Raw genomic sequence first — 20,423 nt, forward strand, 5'->3', positions numbered from 1 at the left:
GGAGAAATGAAAAGTTGTGCTCCATCTGTGTACAATGAATAGAAGTGTATTCTGCTGTCATGTATAACTAATCAGAATTTAAAAATCACATTATTTATGTGAAATTCAAATACCTGCACACCCAGATTTTAATCATCAAGTCTGGCACCCCTAGCTTAGGAGCAAGGTCCACATGGGTTGGCCTCTCTGCTCGGTCGCTTACTATGAACCTACATTTCCCAGGTTCCCCAACAGGCTGGTCTGGTCAAACCACAGTGACTGGCAGGGGGGAGGGAGAAGCCAGGGAGTTTCTGGGCCTTCTTTTGCAGTGGCTGCCCACCCTCCAGGGTTCCAGTTTCTGCTGGGCAGCCCTGCACAGACCCAGGGCTCCAGAGGTACATGCCCCAATTGTTGCCTCCCGGGTCATTCTGTTTAGGACTGTCTCCGTGCAACCAAATCTCATGCTCTGTGCTCCTGGGTCTGGCATCTTTTGGCTGGTGTGGTGCATTCAAGACCCATCCACAACATCACATTTATCAGCAGTTGGTTCCTTTTAGTTACTGCATGGTGTTATATTGTCTGATTGCATCACTTTAAAAATCATTCCCGTAATGCCAGAGACTTGGGTTGTTTCCAGTTTGGAACTGCCCTGATGAAGTGACGAGAGCACTGGTGTACATGTCTTTGCACGAACACATCTTCATGTCTCAGGTCAATATCCAGGGGTGAAACAGGTTGGCCATAAGTCAGGGCAGTGCTTAGTTTAGCTCTTCTAGACCTTTCTCTAAAGAGCTTCACCAGGAAACCACACATGAGTGCTGAGCTTCAGTTAGGAGGAAGTGAGTCTCCTGTGGGCCCACCACTCAGCAGCACTGAGATCCTCCCTGCCCTGGGCTTCTGGGCTCCTCCTGTAATGCCTGCTGGTGTTTTTAAAACAGAATCCTCCAGAATTAGGTGTGCAGAAGGTGGCTGAGTGGGCAAGTCCTCCTCTTTCCAGAGGCTGTAGAGGTCGGAGGCAGTTACTCCCACCACAGTGTTACACTAATGTGTTTAGGTGACATGGTTTGGGAGGGGCCATGAAGCTGGCCTATTCCTGCTCAATGCCAGGAGCTCTAGCTTGGAGAGTGACCGTGGGAGGGGCCTTTCCAGCAGGGTATGAAGCTCAGTGCCATCTGTAATCCACAGGACGGCCTGGGTGGTGCACTTGCTCTCCCTGTGACTCACAGAAGATGTACATAAACAGGAAAACAGCCCTGAGCCCCAGGACAAGGACCAAGGAAAGATAATAAACAACAGGACATCGTGGTTTTCAGATTCTCTCTAGCTTGGAAATGACCAAAAACAACCCAAATGCTCATAGACAAAAGAAAAGAAGAGGGGCATTTGGGACTCACTTCATGGAAGACAGGCAAGACTGAAGGAGAGACTCAAAGGACAGACACCCTTAGCTCCTGCCAGCCTGCTTTCCTTCCACGGCTGTGTTCTGGGCAGGCTTTGCTCCAGGGTCCGGCTTGGCCACCTGAGCTGGAGAAGAAACAAAGCCCTGGGGTTGGGTCTCATTGGCCAGGCCTAGGTCATGTGCTCATCCTTGAGCCAATCAGAGTCGGGAGGACAAATAGGCTGATTGGCAGGGCCTGGGTCCCATGCTCCTCTCTGGATCATGTGGGCTGGTCTCTAGGAGCTGAGAGTAAAGGGGGGTGAAGCCCCAAATCAAGCCAGGTGTGACAGGGGGCAGGGGAGAGAAGCTGAGCTGCAAAGGCTCACACCTGAGTGTCACACCCTGTGTCTTTCCGGGCCCACCTGAAAAGATGTGGAGCGACATTAGCTGATGAGGGTCAGTGATGTCATCAGCAAGACCTTGTAAAAATAAACACCCAGGGTGTGAAGGCAAAGCCTCCATGATTGTTTTTAGGACTGGGTAAAACCTAGCAGTACTTAGTAGAGTGCTTCACAAAGCTCCATAGGAGATCACGAAAAATGGGCAAAGGCCTCTTGAGAGTCTTAGTAAGAGCAAAAGGAGACACATGTGGTTTTCCTGCTGCAGTAGAAATGGATAAAGGACATGGAGGGAAAGCACACCCCCAGCACCGCCGGAGTAGACAGCAAGCCCGTGACACAGGAGAAACCCAGGGAGCAGAAAGGGGGCGGGCCGGAGGGGTTCCACACACCTTGATGAGAGGGCACTTTTTTCTTTTTTTTTAAAAAAAAGTCAGAGCTAATGTTGTTTGCTAGATTTTGTTTCAGTAAATACACAAAAGACCACTTTGGGGAGCCATTAAATGAGAAATGAATCAGAGCTACATATTCTCAAGAGCATTTACGTCTGTAGTAGGAATGCTCTGTGAAAAAGCTGTGCAAACAGATAGGGGTGGGAGAGCACCGCTCAGAACCATGCCTGCGTGTGTGCACGTGTGTGTGGAGACCGTGTAAACTCGACTGTCTTACGTGCGTCAAGTGTGCAGTGTGATACTGAAATGGCAGCCCCAGGCTGCACGCTGCGTCTCCAATCCTTATTCATTCTGCAGTACTGAAGTCTTGCGCCTGTGGCCAGAATCTCCCCACTCCTTTCCTGCCAGCCCCTGACAACAGCCACTTTTCTATCTGCTTCTGAGTTTGAATTCTTTAGCGTCCCCACATAAGTGAGATGGTGTAGTAGTTGTCTTCTCGTGTCTGGCCTGTTGAACTTAACGTGATGTCCTGCAGGCTCATCTATGTCATTGCAAATGGCAGGATTTCCTTCTTTTTAAGGCTGAATGATGTGTGTGTGTGTGTGTGTGTGTGTGTGTACAATTTCTGTATCGTTTACCTGTCGACATGTGGGTTGTTTCCATTTCATTAGAGATGTTGTGAAACGCTGCAGTGAACTCAGGAGCCAAGCCCTCTTTTGGACACACTGATCTCATTCCCTTTGGATAAACCCCCAGAAGTGAGATTGCGGGATTGCGAGACAGTTCTGTTTATTTTTGAGGAATCCACATTAGGTCTTCCACACGGCTGTACTAACGCACTCCTGCCCACAGTGTGCAAGGGTTCCCTTTTCTCTACATCCTCACCAACCCACGTTACTGGGCTTTTTAATCATGGCCATTCTAACGGGAGCGAGATGATCCCTCGCTGGGGTTTTGATGGGCGGATCCCTGATCAGTGTGTGAAACCTGTTGGCCATTTCTGTGTCTTGAGACGCGTCTACTTGGGTCCTTCGTGCGTGTTCTGATTGGATCGTCCCTTCTGCTGGGGGGTTGTGTGCATTCCCCACGTATTTTCGGTGGTGAGCCCTTGTCAGACACGTCCTCACTTTCCCCGGGCTGCCTCTCTGTGGGGTGTTTCTCTTGTCGCTGAAGGTTCTGAGTTTGGTGTAGTCCTACTTTTTGTTTTTGCTTTTGTTGTCTGTGCTTGCGGGGTCAGAGCCAAACAAACCATTGCCAATACCAACGTCAGGCAGCTCCCTCCCGTGCTTTCTCCTAGTAGGTGTGGTTCCAGGTCTTACACTCAAGTCTGCCATCCATTTTAGCCGATTTCTGTGTCTGATGTGAGCTGAGGACCCAGTCCTGTTCTTCTGCATGGACACTCCGTGCTCTGGACACCACTGGTTGAAGAGACTGTCCTTCAGCCCTGCTCTGTGTCTGTTCCAGTGGCCTGAGGCTGCTTTATTACCAGTGCCACTCTGCTTTTATTTCTGTAGCTTTGCAATAGTTTGAAATCGGGAAGTATGATTCCTCCAGCTCCCTCCTCCTCAGAACTGCCCCAGCGATTCATGGGCTTTTTGGTTTCATATGAATTTCAGGATTTTTTTTTTCCAGTTCTGTAAAGAATACCCTTGGCATTTGGATAGGGATTACGCTGAATCTATAAATCACTTAGGCTGTGTGGACATTTTAAGGATATTAATCCTCCCAAACCATGGACACAGGATGTGCTCCACTTACTGAGTCTTTTTACGTTTCCTTCCTCAATGTTTTTCCATTTCAGGATTCCAGCTTTGCCCCTCTTTGGTGAAGTTTATTCCCAAATATTTTATTCTTTCATTAAAATTGCATTTGAGACTGTTCTCTTCATTTCCGTTTTGGGTAGTTTGCTGTGTGTGTGTGAAGCGCCACTGGTGTCTGCGTGTGCAGTTTGTGCCCTGCACCTACACGGGGTTTGCTTCTTGGTCCTTAACAGGCTTTTGTAGAGTCAGAGTCTTGTACACATATGATCATGGTATCTGCAAACAAATTTCACTTCTCCCTTTCCAATTTGGAGGCTCTTGGTCCTTTTGCTAGTCTAATTTCTCTGGCGAGGACTCCCAGGAGGTGCTACACTGACCAGGCTGGCTGGAGTGGGCATTCTCGTCTTTGAGGGAAAGTTCTCAGTGTTTCCCCATTAGTTATGAGCTCAGCCATAAATTTTTATATAAATTTTTACTGTGTTCAGGTTAAGTTCCTCCTGTACCTATTTTATTGGGTTTTTTATCATGAATGGATACTAAATTTGATCATGTTTCCTGTGCACTTATTAAGATGATCCTGTGTTGTTACCCTTCATTCTGTTCACGTGTTAAGTCACGTTAATTGACTTGTGTGTGTTGAACCATGCTTCCATCCCAGGGAGAAATTGGCTCTGGCGAATAATCCTTTTAATGCGCTATTGAATTTAGTCTGTTAAGTATTTTATGGAAAATGTTTAACATCTATGTTCACCAGGGACGTTGGCCTATTCGTTTTCTTTACCTGTGGTATTCTCTGGCTTTGCTTTCAAGGTGATGCTGGCCTTACAAAGTGATTTTGGAAGTGTTCCCCATTCTGTTTCCAGGAGAGTTTAAGAAAGATTGGTTTTCATTCCTTGAATGTTTGGTATAATTCACTCATAAAAGTATCTGGCCAATTGCAAAACAAAGGTAAATTTTTCAAGGGCACATACAAAAGCCAAAAAACATTAACTACATTAGAGGAGTTGCTGGGGTCCTGGGGAAATTAGAATGACCTTTGGGATAAATTAGAATGACCTCCAGGAATAAAGATTTTTTTTTTCTTTTTAAGTGAGGGACATTGGGTAGATCCATGATGATGCTTTGTTAAGAGAAGTGTGCTTAGCAGCACCTGAGGTCAGGTGTGCAGAGGAGGGCGGCAAAGGCATCGGTGGCCGCAGACGCACTCACCCATCGGTGTTGCTGGGTGACATTGGTGCCTTTGGCCTCATGGAGTCCGGCTTCATGTGGGAGGAAACTCATGCCCGTCGAGCAACTCAGAGCAAAGCCTGCCGCTGATGAATCTAAAGTTCCGTTTTCTCAGCACAAGGTGACGAGTGTTTCAAATTTGCCGATATGTTCTGCTAATGGCAAGAAGCTCTTGAGGACTGGATCACCCAGCAGACAATTTCAAAAGAATCAACATATCAATCAGTCCCACGAGGATTCCACTTTTAATACAAATGAAAAAGTAACTGCTTTTGCTGAGCCGCTCAGCTCGGGAGAGCATTTTCTGAATGTTTTCCATTTTTATGTCACTTTCTCCCCCAAAACTGCATTTAAAGGTATCATCTTTTGGTGTTGCAAGGACAACATCAAGATTAGAAGACATGGAAACTCACCCACCAGATGTCAACAGAAATCACTCAGCAGCCGGCAGCTGGGCCCAAGAAGTGCACACCGGCTTCTTTTACTCACGGCCACGAGCCTTTGTGTGGGATATTTTTCAATTATGACGGCCTTTCAGCCCGAGCCTTCAGATCCGCCAATCCTTAAGTCAGATCCTTAAATTGTGGTATCAAGAAGTATTAAAAGAGTTTAAAATATAATGAAGCATATTCAACCCTTCACTGCGATTATTAATATTATAATGGAAATCATTTTAATGATAAAAGGGTTTTGCACTGCTAATCCATTTAAAATTAAAAATGCGTTTTAAAACGTTTGCCACGTCCCCTTATTTTATCCTTCCCAATGACCGTTGTTTGCCTTGGCTGTACACGCCGTGTCTGTGCACTGCCAATCTCGGACTGATTTGTCCGGAGCAATTGGATGTTTGAGACGGTATCTGTCATCTATTGCTGCTGTAACTAACAAGTCCCCATAACCTTTGTGGCTTAGAATGACATGAAGCTCTTTTGCAGTTCTGGAGGTCGTAAATCCTAAGGGGTTTCATGGGGCTCAAATCCAGGGGCAAGCCTGGCTGTGTGCCCTAGAGGCCTCAGGACAGAATCACTTCCTTGCCACCCGCAGCCCTTGGTTCAAAACCCTGCATCAGCCAAGTCCTGCTTCTGTGGCCACAGCTCCTCCCTGCACTTGCCTCCCACTCATAGGGACCCTTGTGGCCACATTGGGCCCACCAGGAGTCTCCCATCTCATGTCCTTACCAAGCACATCTGCAAAGTCCCTTTTTTCCTGGTAAGGCAGCCTCTTCGCAGGTCCTGGGGAGCAGGCTGTCCTTAGGCAGCCATTCTAGTGCCTGGTGCAAAGACAGAACTGACCCAAAGGGAAAAGTCCCCCTGTGATGGCCTGATCAGAGTGGGTGTGTCCACTGCCCCACAGGACAGTCCCCGTGAGCTCGCTTTCCGGGCAATGCCTCAAGGGGCCGCTGGGCCTCAACCTTGTCGAGGTGAGAGGAGGGCGATGGCTGCTTCTTTTGCTTTCTACTGAGCCAGCTAGAACAAGGTCCAGACCTGGCCCTTCCTACCCCCCTGACCTGACCAGTTCCCTGAGTCCTGTGAGCTGAGTGACTCCTTGAACACGGAGGCCCTGCGTCAAAGTTTGCAGGGTGGATGGAGATTCGAGGCTGGGACATACAAGTTCCTTCACAAGGAGGTTGCTGAATAAGCCCGTTTCTGTCCCTCTTCCAGTTAAAGTGTCCATGTTTGGATCCTGCGGCCAAGCGGCCAGTCTCACATGAGAGCAGAGACTCCAAGGGTGAGCTCCGCTGGGCAGCAAGTTCCCTTTTCATCTGGGGACAAGCAATCATCCAGCTTCCTTCACCACTTCCTCAAAGGCCAAGCATGACCACGAAGCAGAGCAGCCCAGAAAGGCAGGCACCTGGACCTGATCCCCCCAGGCCCTGGAAGACACGGGCCTCGTCATGGCCAGCATCGCGCTGCCCGCTTCCCCCCTTCTCAGGACAGGAGAGAATCAGCCAGCACTGGTCCCACCAATGCCTGGATTCTCCTCTGAGATCACTCAGAAGGCAGCGGTGGAGGGTCCCTCCACAGGTGGACATCTTCTCATTTCCCGCCCCGTCTGAACAGGCGGCTCAGCGCGGCTCACTCTGCAGCCATTGTTTCTTCTTTCGTGTAACAAGAGCCCCCTCTGCTGAACCCTGTGGGGTTTGCTGCGCAGATTTATTAAGAACAAGTCAAGACTCGACTCGGGGCGCAGCTGGTGCCTCACCTAGTAGCTCTTAAGCTCCATAGTGTAAGAATCATCCAAAAGGATGCTTCTAAAGAAAAGAAAAGAAATGCAGATGTTCTCACCCCAGCCCTTCTCCTAAGATGTAGCACGAGTCTGGAGCAGGAAAGGGACGTGTGCTGAAAGCCCGGCCCGGCCTGCTCCAGGGCAGGACACACGCGGATGCCCAGGGAGGACTTGGCTGAGGTCAGAGGACCGAGCCCGGCTGCAGAGGCCGGGCATTCACGTCCTCCTCTGAGAAGACTGAGCAGGAAAGGGGGGTTGAGTTTCAAGCTCCAGAAACTTGAATCTTCATGAAGCCACACAGAAGAAAGGGAGGGAAGAGACCATGGAAAATAATAGAGAAATAATAATTAGTTCCTATTGTTATTGTTTTTTAAAAAAAAAAAAATACCAAAAACTTCGTGGTTTAAAGCCACAGAAGTGCCTTCTCTTTCAGCTAAGAAGTAAGGATTTCAAAATCAGTCTTGCTGGGCTGCAGTCAAGGGTCTTGGGATGCTGCTGAGGGGGTCCATCTTCTGCCAGCATCTGGAGGCCCTTGTGTTCCTCCGCTGTGGCCCCTTCTTCCCTGGGTCTTCAAAGCCAGCGGTCACATGACTCTGATCTGTCCACTCTCCTCTGACCCCCTACTTCCCCTGTGACTCTGGCACCTCACCCCCCTCCACCACTCCAGATAACCCGGAGTGATCTTCCATCTCAAGATCCTCGATCACTTCTAACAAGTGCCTTTTGCCGTGTACATCCTCCTGGTTCCGGGGATTAGGCCCTGGGTGACTCTGGGTCCTATAGGGGGGCCATTATTCAGACTACAGTAATAATGAAGTTAGACCAGAGCTCAGATCTGCCGCTCACCTTGCAGACACGAGGCCTTAACCAGCAGCCTCGCCCCCGTGAGCGTGAGCCTCACATCTGCTCCATGTTGGAGGAGGAGTGAGAGGATCAGGGAGTCGAGTCTCCTGGGAACGGGAGTGGGAGCCACACTGCCGCTCGAGAGGAAATCTTTCCAACTTGGCTTCCAGAAACCCCAGGACAGGATCGAGGGCTCGTCCTTGAGAGAGTCCGAGGCCAGCCATTCGTGCCTCTGCTCAGGCTGAGAGGGCTGAGCTGCCATCTGCTGGGCACAGCCTCCCCCCACCTCAGTGACAGCACAGGAGACAGCTGAGCCCCAACCATGAGGGCCCGCGTCACCCGCAGCCTCACCCCCTCCGCCCCAGCTCTGGAGAGCACGAAACTATGCTTCTAACAGCAGAAAGGACTTGCCTGATTCTGCCTCACCCACAGCAGCAAGAAGGCCCGGCTGCACACAGATGGTCCATTTCATCACGTATGTAATCAGTATGTGATGGTGTGGACATACACGTGTTCATATGCACGTATGTTTATATATAATACATACATATTTTATATACCAATCAGCAGAACTGGGGATAAATGTAACATTAAATAAAGGGTGAGTTTGGCCTTAATTCAACTCACAGGTTATGCCAGATCCACGAAGCTGAGGCCCTTCTATGGCTTCACTCCAGAGGGTGCCAGTCAGTGCAGCCTGACGCAGGTGGCCCCGGGCCAGGAGAGGACTTCCACGCTCTGGCTGTGCCCAGCTGGTGCCCAGCTAGTGAAAGAAGAGCGCAGGCCCGTGATGGAGTTCTGGAACAGTGTGGTGGTGCCCCTGAGGGGCGAGCATCAGCACTCTCCCAGCTCCCTGCGAGGGGAGGGGACGGTGTTCTCCACCTGGGCTAGCTCTGCGGGCCCCGCTCTTGTGAGGCTCTGAGCGCTAACTAGCTCCCAGCTTCTGGAAGCAGGAGCCAGAGGCTGGAACTATTAGCATGCAGGTCGCGCACACCTGCCTTTCTCTGGGGCCATGGCACACCCGCCTTCAGCGACCAGGTCTAGGGTCTTTCACACAGATCCACATCGTGTAACCCACCAGGTGAAATGTAGTCCCCGACACGCCAGAAGGCGCCCTTCCCAGTGAGTTCACAGCCTCCCACTGGTGGAACCACTCATCTGATCTTGGCCACCATAGATCAGTTTCCCCTCAGCCTTAGTCTGATGTCAGTGGACTTCCAGCACATAGCCGTGGCGTCCACTCTCTCCTGCTCGTGGTCCCGGTGTGAGATTCATCGGTGCCATGTGCATATCCAGCACCTGTTCTTTTCATTGCTGAGTAGTACTCCACCATGTGAACAGTCCACGCTTTGCCTACCATGCTGCGGCGGCTGGACACAGTGGCTGTCTGCACTTTGTGCTACTCTAAACATTCTCATGCCTTTCAGAAGTTCACTCGGATTTTTTAAACATTGTCTAAGTCACCAGGGAACAGCCATGTGTTAACATTTAACAGTGCCGAGTTGCTTGGCATGTAAGTCCCAGCTGCTGTGGCTGGGAGCCACCGGTGGACGGCTGGAAGTGTAGCCTGTTTTGAGCAGAAGAGCAATGTCAGAGTTCAGGCCTCCTCCTGCCCAGGGGAGCCCTGTGCTTTGGTAGTGGAAACCAGGCAGCAGGTTTTCTAGCTGTTTTGGAAAAACCTGGCCTGCATCTGCCAGAGATGATGCGTATCCACCCACAGACCCCAGTGGTGGTTCCCCAGGGAAACCCAGCCTGGAAGGGTGGGCGAATGGCTTAGGCTTGGAGGCCGAAGAAAGGTGAGCTGAAGCTTCAAGAAGGCCCAGAGCTATTTCCACCCACCTCCCCCGCCCCTTGCTCTGCTCCTCGGCCCGGCTGCTTGGATGGGGCTTCACACCTGCTTCCGAAGCTGGATACAGGGTGGCAGGTGCTTCTCAGCCTCTGCGGGTCCCTCCCTCCCAGCCCCTGTGAACGGGAGACGGGAGAGGATTGTGCAGAGCTGGGACCTGCTGGGACCCGATGCAGACGGAGGCACAAGGGGCCCTGCCTTCACAGCTCACAGGTAGACGGCACGGAGAGAAACCAAGTCACCAACAAGTCAGTAGAGCAATGGCAAACCTGACCATGCGAGGAGGGGAACAAGCATGGACTGAGGCAAGGGAGGGGAGGCAGCGAGGGGAGGGAGGGAGGGAGCTTGGGTGAGAGGGACCACTCCCCAGAAGGAGCCTCCCAGAAGGGAGGGACCCGCGTTCCAGCAGATGCCCAGAGCAGGGAGGAGCCCGGCTGCTGCAGGGACTGAGATGCTCAGCTGCAGGAGGCCCTGGGAGCAAGAGGGCCGTGCCAGACAGAAGACTGGGCAAGAAGACCGGCCGGGACACACAGGGCCACGCAGGCCACGGCCGGGAGCCCAAGTCTGATTTTGAATGCAGTGGCACACTGTCCCCTAGTTCAACTGAGAATATGGGACTCGTGGAGACTGGGTAAGACTGAGCCACTTGCTGGGCGCCCAGGGCAAGTGGATCTATCTCCCCAACAAACAGGTGCCCTTGGATCTTGGCGAGGACACAGAGAGACGTGGAGCTGTATGTAGCATAGTTATTAAGGCAGAAAACGTGCACTTTGATCAACACCAGAAGCAACCGCTTCTGTACTCTGAGCTCTCTAGAAGCAGGGTTGGGCCTTATCTGTCCTTGTCACCAGGGCCAAGAGCTGGCACAGACAGACACTCCCCAAATGGTCCCAGCATTGAACTGCACCTAATAGAGGGCAAAACTTGGTTTTCCGGAACAAGCACAGATTCACAACAGCTCACGGTAAACAGAGAAACATGGGCTCTTTTATTCTGTGCAAAACAGCGAGAGGGAAACTCGGCTTGTTCACAGGAAATCCAGCCGTGCTCATTGGAATTTTTTTTTTTAATCCAGGCAACTCAAAAATACATTTAAAATACAGGTTTTTAAAAAAAATCCATTACCCAGAAATTACCACTATTAACATTTTAGGGAACTTTTTTTCAAGATGCTTTATTTTTAATGAAAATAGAGTCGTGGTCTGATGTTTGGTAACTGGGTTTGTAACCCATGGCAACATCTGGTCAGCCACTGAGTGGGGAATGAATGCAGGAAGGGAGAGAGAGACCGGTGCTAGCAGACGGGGCTGGGCCTGAGGTGCCTGACCACCTCCTGGCCCCCGCCCAGCTCAGCCTCCTCTCTCTGCCCAACGAGGCTGGCCCTCTCCCTCCCCACCGCCCTCGGGTGCCGTAAGCTCTCCTCCTCCCGTCCCTCCCTCTCTCCCTCTCCAGCAAGCATAAGGTCCAACCCCACAGAGTCCCCCCACCCTGCCCAGCGCTTCACATACAATACCCCAGTTAGGGTACTGTCGCCACCTCTCCTACGTACAGAAGAGGACGGCGAGGCCAGGGGGCCGAGCAGCTACCTGCAGTGCCAACAAGCACTTTGGGGGGTTCAGGGTTGAACACAGGGTGGAAGCAAGACGTAGCCTCTCTCCCTTGAGCACTGAACCCCTGTCCTGTCCTACAGACCAGACAAGAGCCTGGAAGACTTTGATCAGAGACTCCTCATACTATTCCTCGTGTTATTAAAATGCCACCCCTTCAGGGAAGAGTTGTTCCTGTTGTTTTCTGACAAGGCGACTAAAGCTCAGAGAGGTTGAACAATGGGCTTGGAGTCTCACAGCTCATAAGCCGCCGGGCAAGCAGTTCAACCTCACCTACTGACACAGGGGCTGATGTGCAGTCTGACAGCTCAGGCTTGCTCCCTCAGCATCACCACGCACACGGGGGGCCCAGCACATCTAGAAGATCTTACCAGAAAGAAACCCACCTTGAGAGTATCCACACAAGACCAGCAGCATGTCGCAGGAACTCTGCTGGGCAGCCCTGGATAAGTTGCTTGTCTTCTCTGTGCCTTAGTGAACTTACCCGTAAAAAATATAACCTGCCTTCCAGAGTTGTGCGCATCAAATGAGTGAGTTTAGATACAGCAGTTAGGACAATGTCTGGGACCCATGAAGAGCGCCACCAAGCATGAGGATTATATCCTCCCAATAGAGGCCACAGTTGGATCAAAACATCACTCCCCCGTTGCATTTCTTCCTGGAGCAAACAAAGCCCAACTTAGAAGGCCTTAGCTTCCTGTGGCCCTTGTAACAGACGACAACCAACTCAGGGGAGACTGGGTAAGACTGAGCCATTAGAGGCACACACACTCGTCTTACGGTTCTGGACGCCAACGTCTAGTCTAGATCAAGGCATTGACTGCTCCTTCTGGGAGATCTAGGGGAGAATCTGTGTCCTTGCCCGTCACGGCCCCTAGAGGCCGCCCTGGGGCCTTGCCTGCCGGCCAGTCCTCCTCCTCCCTCTGCGCACGGCCTCTCTCACCTGACTCTCCACCTCCTCCCCACACCTGGGGCTCCCAAGTCGGCTGAGGAGCAAGCTTAATTAATTCCCCTTCGCCACATCCCCTGACACCCACAGGCTCCACGGATTAGGATGGGGACCTCCTTCTGCTGACCACAGAAGGGTGCCTAAGGCCCCTCCCCCAGCTCCATTTGCCTCCCCTTTGCTGCCCACCCCCCATCACAGCCCCAGCTCCCTGAGCAACAGGCATGGGACCAGGAGGACTGGCACACAGCAGCAGGGAGTGAACACAGGAAGGAAGAGAGCCACGGTCCCCTCCCTGGCCTTCGGGGAGCCCAACGCTGGGAGAAGACACACAGAGGAAGGGAGCTAGGAAATAGTTCCTGGTTGGTTGACATTCCGTGGGGAATTTTACCCTCTGTGGTCTTTATAAGTAACTTGGGCAATTCAGGAAAAGAGACCTCTTGGCATGCGCGAGAGAATTCCCTACCGCGTGAGGTCCATGTATGTGAAAAGAGGAAAACTTGTGACTCCCCGGAACCGACTAGGTGACCGAGAAGACGACGGCACTTCAACCCAACGGAATGTCATGCAGCTCCTAAAGAGGGTGATGACGAAGGTGACTAGACCTGGGGCATGCTCGTGACGTGATGGGAAGGGAACAAGACAGACAGCCTGGTCAGGACTCTGAGAGATGCACGCCCTGGGCAGACACCGCAAGGATCTGAGGAATGAACACAGGGGCCCAAGGTGCCACTGTGGTGGGGCCCATTTTTCTTTTCCCAAGGCTTTCTTGGATGCTGCTCTAATACTTCAGGTAGACACCTTTTGAGAAAACTACCCAGCCTACAGCCTTGCCTGAATACTACCCCTGCCCTAAAGGGTGAGTCCCCAACAGCCCCACTGGCTCTGTGTGACTTACATGCCGGCCCGGTCCCTGGACACCAGGACCAATCAGATTCTCCCCACTGAACGTTTGAAATTGGACTGGAGAAATACCAGTGCCCTGGGGTGGTCTTTTTGTCTTTTAAGATAAAACAAATGTATCCTAAAATTCAACATTTTGATTCTGTTAACATGTTCCATTCAGTGTTTTTAGTATATTCACAGTGTCATGCAATCATCACCACCGTCTTGTCAGGAACATTTTCCTCACCCGCACAGAAAACCCCATGTGCATTAGCAGTCACTCCCCAACCCCACCAGGCCCCTGCCAACCACTGCCTTCCTCCTAAACTGGACTTGCCCAAGCTGGACAGTGCCTGTAGACGGAATCTTATAACAACATGTGGCCTTTTGTGATTGGCCTCGTTCACTTAGCAGCCCAACTTCCAGGTTCATCCATGTCACCAGGCGTAGCGACACCTCACTAGTTTTTATGGCCAAATAATATTCCACTGTGTAGGCAGAGCCCATTTGGTCTACCCCTTTCATCTGTTGGTGGGCATATGGGTGCTTCTGCTCTTTGGCTATTATGAATAATGCGGCTATGAACATTCATGCACAAGTTTTTATGGGGACATATGTTCCCAATCCTCTCGTGTACCTAGGAGAGGAACTGCTGGCCATATGGCAACTCGATGATTAACTTTATGAGGCCCTGCCAAAGTATTTCCACAACGGCAGCATCACTCAGCATCCCCACCAACAGTGCCCGAGGGTTTCCACTGGTCTAACCCTCGCGGAGGGTTGGAAAACCGCAAACCCGTTTCCTATCATAGCAGCTAGTGGAGGCCAAGGGGTGTCTCAGTGGGGTTTTGATTTGCATTCTCCTAGTGACTAATGATACCAAGCACCTTTTCATATGTTTATTGGTCATTTACATATTTGATTTGAAGAAGTGTCTATTCAAAAGCTCTCCATTTTAATTGGGTTGTCCTTTTATTGTTGAATTATAGGAATTCTTTATATATTCCAGATACTAAACCCTCACTGAATTCCTGACTTGCAAATATTTCTCCTTCTCTTTGGGATGTCTTTTCACTTTCTTGATGGTGTCCTTTGATGCATGAAGCATTTTGATTTCGATGAGATTATCCATTTCTCTTTTTGGCTGTTTATGCTTTCGATGTCATAGTTAGGAAGTGATTTCCTGATTCAAGGTCATGAAGCGGTACACCATTTCCCTTCCAAGAGTTTTACGATTTCAGCTCCTACATTTGGGTCTTTGATCATGACCTTTATGAGTGGTCAGAGGCTGGAGCCCAACTCATTCTTTCAATTGATCATGGCACCCCCACAGGGATTGACCACCTGGGGCAGGTGAACTTCCCCCTCAGGCTCTGCCAGAGATCCCCCACAGCACCTGAGATGGGTGTGACCTGCCAAGATGTCAATCGAACTGCTACCTGCCAGACACTATGAAGCAAGACTCTGCCCTTGAAGCCTTATCCCGGACTTTGATGTCCCCCCTTTGATGTCCCCCTTTGATATCCCCATTTTTCTTTGTCTAGTTCCAAAGCCCATGTAGACTAGATCTATCAGGGGCTTCACTTTTGTAAATATATTTCTGAATATTTGTGTTTTGGTTTTCACTGATTATTTGAGACTTTAAGTTTTTCTCCAGGGAGTTTCAGAAGCTGTCAGACTAGGGTAGAACCGTTGATCCCTCCTGTTCTGAGGCCTCAGCCTCTTGGTCTGTGCAGCTACTGGTTCTTCCAACTCTCCAGCCTGCAGACAGCCACTGGGGACTATCCAGCTTCTGGTCACGTAAAACAACCTAGTAAATCCCTTTTTTATAATTATACTTCCTGCTGATTCTGTTTCTCTAGAGAACCCTGACAATTCTCCCTCTAAGGAAAGATTCCATATTTCCATGAGTGGAAGGAAGTCCCACCATGTTCCTAAGGCTGCCTGCTGTTTTACCGGCTGGGAGACCTCCATATGTGCTATGGCTTGGATGTGTCCTTTGGAATTCATGTGTTGGAAAAGCAATCCTTGAAGTCTTAAGTTAATGCTATTTGGAGAAAGATTCTCAGGCAAAGTAATGAAGGTTTGACGACACTATAAGGGTGGGACATTAATACAATGGACCTTCACAAGAAGAGGAGGAGAGACCTGAGCTAGGATGCTCTGTCTCATCCTAGTGGCAGGCACAGTCTCATCATGTGATGCCCTCTGAGACTCTGCAGAGTCCCCAGTAATAAGAAGGACCTCACCAGATGTGCTGCCCAATCTTGAGCTTCCCAGCCTTCAGAATGGTGAACTGAATAGACCTTTATTCCTTATAAATTACTCGGTCTGTGCTTTTAAATATTACAACAGAAGACAGATGAAGTGAGTATTAACATTCTCTTCTGCAAATGTGGTGGTCCAGGAAAAGGGGAAGGAGGGGAAACGGAAGGTCACTGAGGCCTCACTTCCTGCAGGACCAAATAATGTGGATAACTGTAATAATTGAAAATTATTTCAGAAACAAACTCTCTTTTTGTTATTCAGGCAATTGTTCAAGGGCATGGTTTTCCACTGATTGTTTGAGACTTTAAGTTTTAGGGTGGCTTACATTCTCCTGGGCAGGAAGAACCCCCCAATGAGATGCTGGCCATTGCCCCCACGACCTTAGACTTTCTTTTCTCACACAACCCGCTTAGCTAAGACCCCCCCCCCAAAAGAAGGAACCCCCCCGAATCTGGACATGGTGGCTCCATGACCCCATCACCAGGTCACTTGTCACACACCTTGCCCAGGGAAATCACCGCAGGGCCGAACCTCTGGGTCTATCCTGGGGCTTCAGCAGAGCGTGGCTTCTCCTTCCCCGGATGACCATGCCGGGCCCACTCCAGGCTGACACTGGAGCTGCCACTCCACGATGCTACTCTGGAACCCAAACTGCTGTCCACCTGGACCTTCTGCTTTGACGACTCTGCTGAGTTGGTTTGTCGCCTCATCTGACGGTGGCTCATTGACTCTGCACTCATCTCCTTCTCTGTGCTCGTGGCTCAGCACCCTGTGACCGTTTCTTAGTCTCCCTGTGATGTGTGACTTGAGAGTTATAGGTACTGGAAATTAAGTCTGAACTAAAACAGCCTGTGCTTGCCTGGCTTGTGACCTCCAGGTGACCCACAAATGTTCAGTGAGCTGCCACCAAAGTGGAGCGGCCTGTGAACTCATGGTCACTCAATATATCCTGACCTTGTGGACAGACACAAATGTGTCTAGTCCATGCTGATGACATGGCTTATGGCGTCTTGGTGCCAGAATGTCCAAGGCAGAACCCTCTGTCCAGGCGTTGCAGCATGAAGACCCTGGGGTAGCTCTTCATGAGGACAGCCTTTGTTGGCATATCTGGTCTCATGGCGTAGGAGGAAGCTACATTTGGCTCCTGTGGCAGGGACACAGATCACCCTGAGGGCTGCTGGCTTCTGAGCAGACCAGCTCCTGTCCAGGGGAGGCTGTGACTCACCCAGGGCTGAGGGAGTCTCTGGGGCAGAGTCTCCTCTACATGTCCCCCTGCTATTTCCTGGGAGTGGACACTCCTGCCTTTCCTCAGGAAGCCGAGGCTCTTTCTCAGGGGTCCCTTCTCACTGGTGTGAGCGTTTGCTTAAAGTACAGTCCTCAGCCTCTGGGCCCCTCCCGGGCTCCCTTCCTTTCTAGATGATCTCTCCTTCTACTTTTCTCTGTGTTCAAATCTGTTTTTGTTTTTCAGTTGTCAACTGCCAATCTCTGCTTCTGCCCACTCACGCCCTTGGTTCTTTAGACTGCCACGATCCAAAAGTCAAATTAAGAAAAGTTCAGTTTACAATAGCATCAGAAAGGACATGGCTACCTAGGGAAGTGAGACCAGGGGGTGGGGAATGGGCAGGACAGCTTTGAAGGAAACCTGAGACCTGAGCAGACAGAGCAATCGTGGTTCATGGATTGGAAGATTTAATTGTTAAGATGATAATAGCCAGATTCAAAGCAATCCCGACCACAATTCTAACTGCCCCTGGGCTTGTTGGCACATGCTGTGATCCCAGTTACTCCGAGGTTGAGGCAGAAGGATTGCAGATTCGAGGCCAGTCCCAGCAACTTAGGGAGACCCTGTATCAAAGTTAAAAATAAAAAGGGCTGGGATGTAGCTCAGCGGTAGGGCCCTGGGTTTAATTCATAGAATCACAAGAAACAAAACAAAATTAAACCAACTTAAAAATTCCAGCTGCTTCTCCCCCCGCCAACCCCGAGAAATAGAAAAGCTGATCCTAAAATTAATAGGGAATAAGACCAACGCCATTTGAATAGCCAAATTGATCTTTAAAAAGAACAAACCTGGAGGACTCACATTGCCTGCTTTTGAAACTTATTACAAAGCCTCAACAATGTGGTCTGTCAAAAAGACGACGTATAAATCACTGGAATAACGCTGAGCATCCTGGAATGTTCCAGCAACTATGATCAGTGGATCTTTTTTTTTTTTTTTTTTTTTGGTACCAGGGATTAAACTCAGGACGCTGCTTTACAAAGTAGAGTAACAGATTTTGACACTGCCTGAAAACTGCAATTCTACACATCATGGAGTAACTCAGAGCAGGGCCCGGACTGTTCTGCACATAGACACAGTCAACCAGGGACATGAACCCCTCTCCCTCTGTGATGGTTAATTTGAATTGCCAACTTGATTAGATTAAAAGATGCCAATGATGAGAGGCTTATGGGTCCATCAATGAGGGTGTGTCTAGGAATGATTGGCATGTGGGATAGCCAACTGAATGGAGACCCTCGCTAAGTGTGGGTCGTACTGTCCAATAGGATGATGGCTTGAATGCAGTAAAAGTTGGAAGGACAAGGAAGCAGCAGCAGATGCAAGATGATTCTTCTTGAACCAGTTCTTGATCGCTGCTGTGATCATCTGAGGATACAGGACCTCGCACTTCTTCACTCTTCCAAAGCGGACTCTGCTGGTGATTCTCCAGGGAGTTTCAGAAGCCGTCAGACTAGGGTAGAACCATTGATCCCTCCTGTTCTGAGGCCTCAGCCTCTTGGACTGTGCAGCTACTGGTTCTTCCAGCTCTCCAGCCTGCAGACAACCACTGGGGACTATCCAGCTTCTGGTCACGTAAAACAACCTAGTAAATCCCTTTTTTATAATTATACTTCCTGCTGATTCTGTTTCTCTAGAGAACCCTGACAATTCTCCCTCTAAGGAAAGATTCCATATTTCCATGAGTGGAAGGAAGTCCCACCATGTTCCTAAGGCTGCCTGCTGTTTTACCGGCTGGGAGACCTCCATATGTGCTATGGCTTGGATGTGTCCTTTGGAATTCATGTGTTGGAAAAGCAATCCTTGAAGTCTTAAGTTAATGCTATTTGGAGAAAGATTCTCAGGCAAAGTAATGAAGGTTTGACGACACTATAAGGGTGGGACATTAATACAATGGACCTTCACAAGAAGAGGAGGAGAGACCTGAGCTAGGATGCTCTGTCTCATCATGTGATGCCCTCTGAGACTCTGCAGAGTCCCCAGTAATAAGAAGGACCTCACCAGATGTGCTGCCCAATCTTGAGCTTCCCAGCCTTCAGAATGGTGAACTGAATAGACCTTTATTCCTTATAAATTACTCGGTCTGTGCTTTTAAATATTACAACAGAAGACAGGTGAAGTGAGTATTAACATTCTCTTCTGCAAATGTGGTGGTCCAGGAAAAGGGGAAGGAGGGGAAACGGAAGGTCACTGAGGCCTCACTTCCTGCAGGACCAAATAATGTGGATAACTGTAATAATTGAAAATTATTTCAAAAACAAACTCTCTTTTTGTTATTCAGGCAATTGTTCAAGGGCATGGTTTTCCATCATAGTGGCGCTCTCCCATCCCTGTCATCTGCTGCCTCTCACCTCACTGACCTCAGAATTCCAGAGAAAGATTGTGTGGGACACAGTCTTGTCTTGGGTCAACAGGTTGTTTCATTTTGTACACATGAAAATACAAACCCGCTCCAAAGTGTATTAGTTTTATTATTTGTAATAATTTAGCTAGAACACTTTGGGCTCCTTACTGGTTGCTTTGTTCTTAACATGAATTCTTTCATTTAATCCTCACCAGCCTGTGAGATAGGTTTTACCGTCATCTGTACAACTCATGGTGTGGAACAGCCTTAAAGAGCTGGCAAAACCCACCCAAGGTTACTGGGCAGTAAGTGGCAGGCACAGGTGCATAGCCAGGGCCTTCTGTGGTCTTGGGAGCTGATGGTTTTTATTAGTCTGCCGTCCTGCCTCCCTGCACTTGCCTCTGTAGATGCCACTGCTCTGGGCAAGTCTCCCCAACCTCCTTTCTCTGTTTCCTGTTGCCTCAGGAGAGGATTTTTGAATCTGAGATAGCTAGTCCTCACCAGAGATGGGCAGTCCACCTCAGCAGCACCTCTTCATTGGGACCCAGCTGTTGTCCTGGTATCTGTGCCTATCTCATGAGCCTGCTGATTTGCTGTGTTGTTCAGTGTCCTAGGTCTGATCAACCTGTCATTAAACCACGCAGCAGTCAGGTACTTGTATGTAAAACTTGTTGGCTGGAGTTGGCATTTACTGGAAAGCTGTGCTCCACGGGGTGTATGTGTGATCATTAAACTACAATAAATTAAATTGAGAACCCACTGACATTTTGATTTGCATTTTCTTCTTAGGAGTGAAGTTAGGCACTTCACGTGTGTTTAAGGACCATTGTTATTTCCTTTTTGGTGAACTCTCTGGTCATAACCTTTCCCTTTTTCCTCTGATGGGTGGATAATCTTTTCACTTAGTGCTTTCGTCCATATTAGGGAAATTAACCTGTAGTACATCCTATCAGTGGCATGGCAAATATTTCTTCAAGGCAGTGTTTGTATTTTGACTTTGTTTTTAACCATGAAGAACCTTTTTTGTTAAAAAAAACAAATG

This window comes from Marmota flaviventris, chromosome 18 (assembly GCF_047511675.1).
Source record: "Marmota flaviventris isolate mMarFla1 chromosome 18, mMarFla1.hap1, whole genome shotgun sequence".
In the NCBI taxonomy this organism is placed as follows: Eukaryota; Metazoa; Chordata; class Mammalia; order Rodentia; family Sciuridae; genus Marmota; species Marmota flaviventris.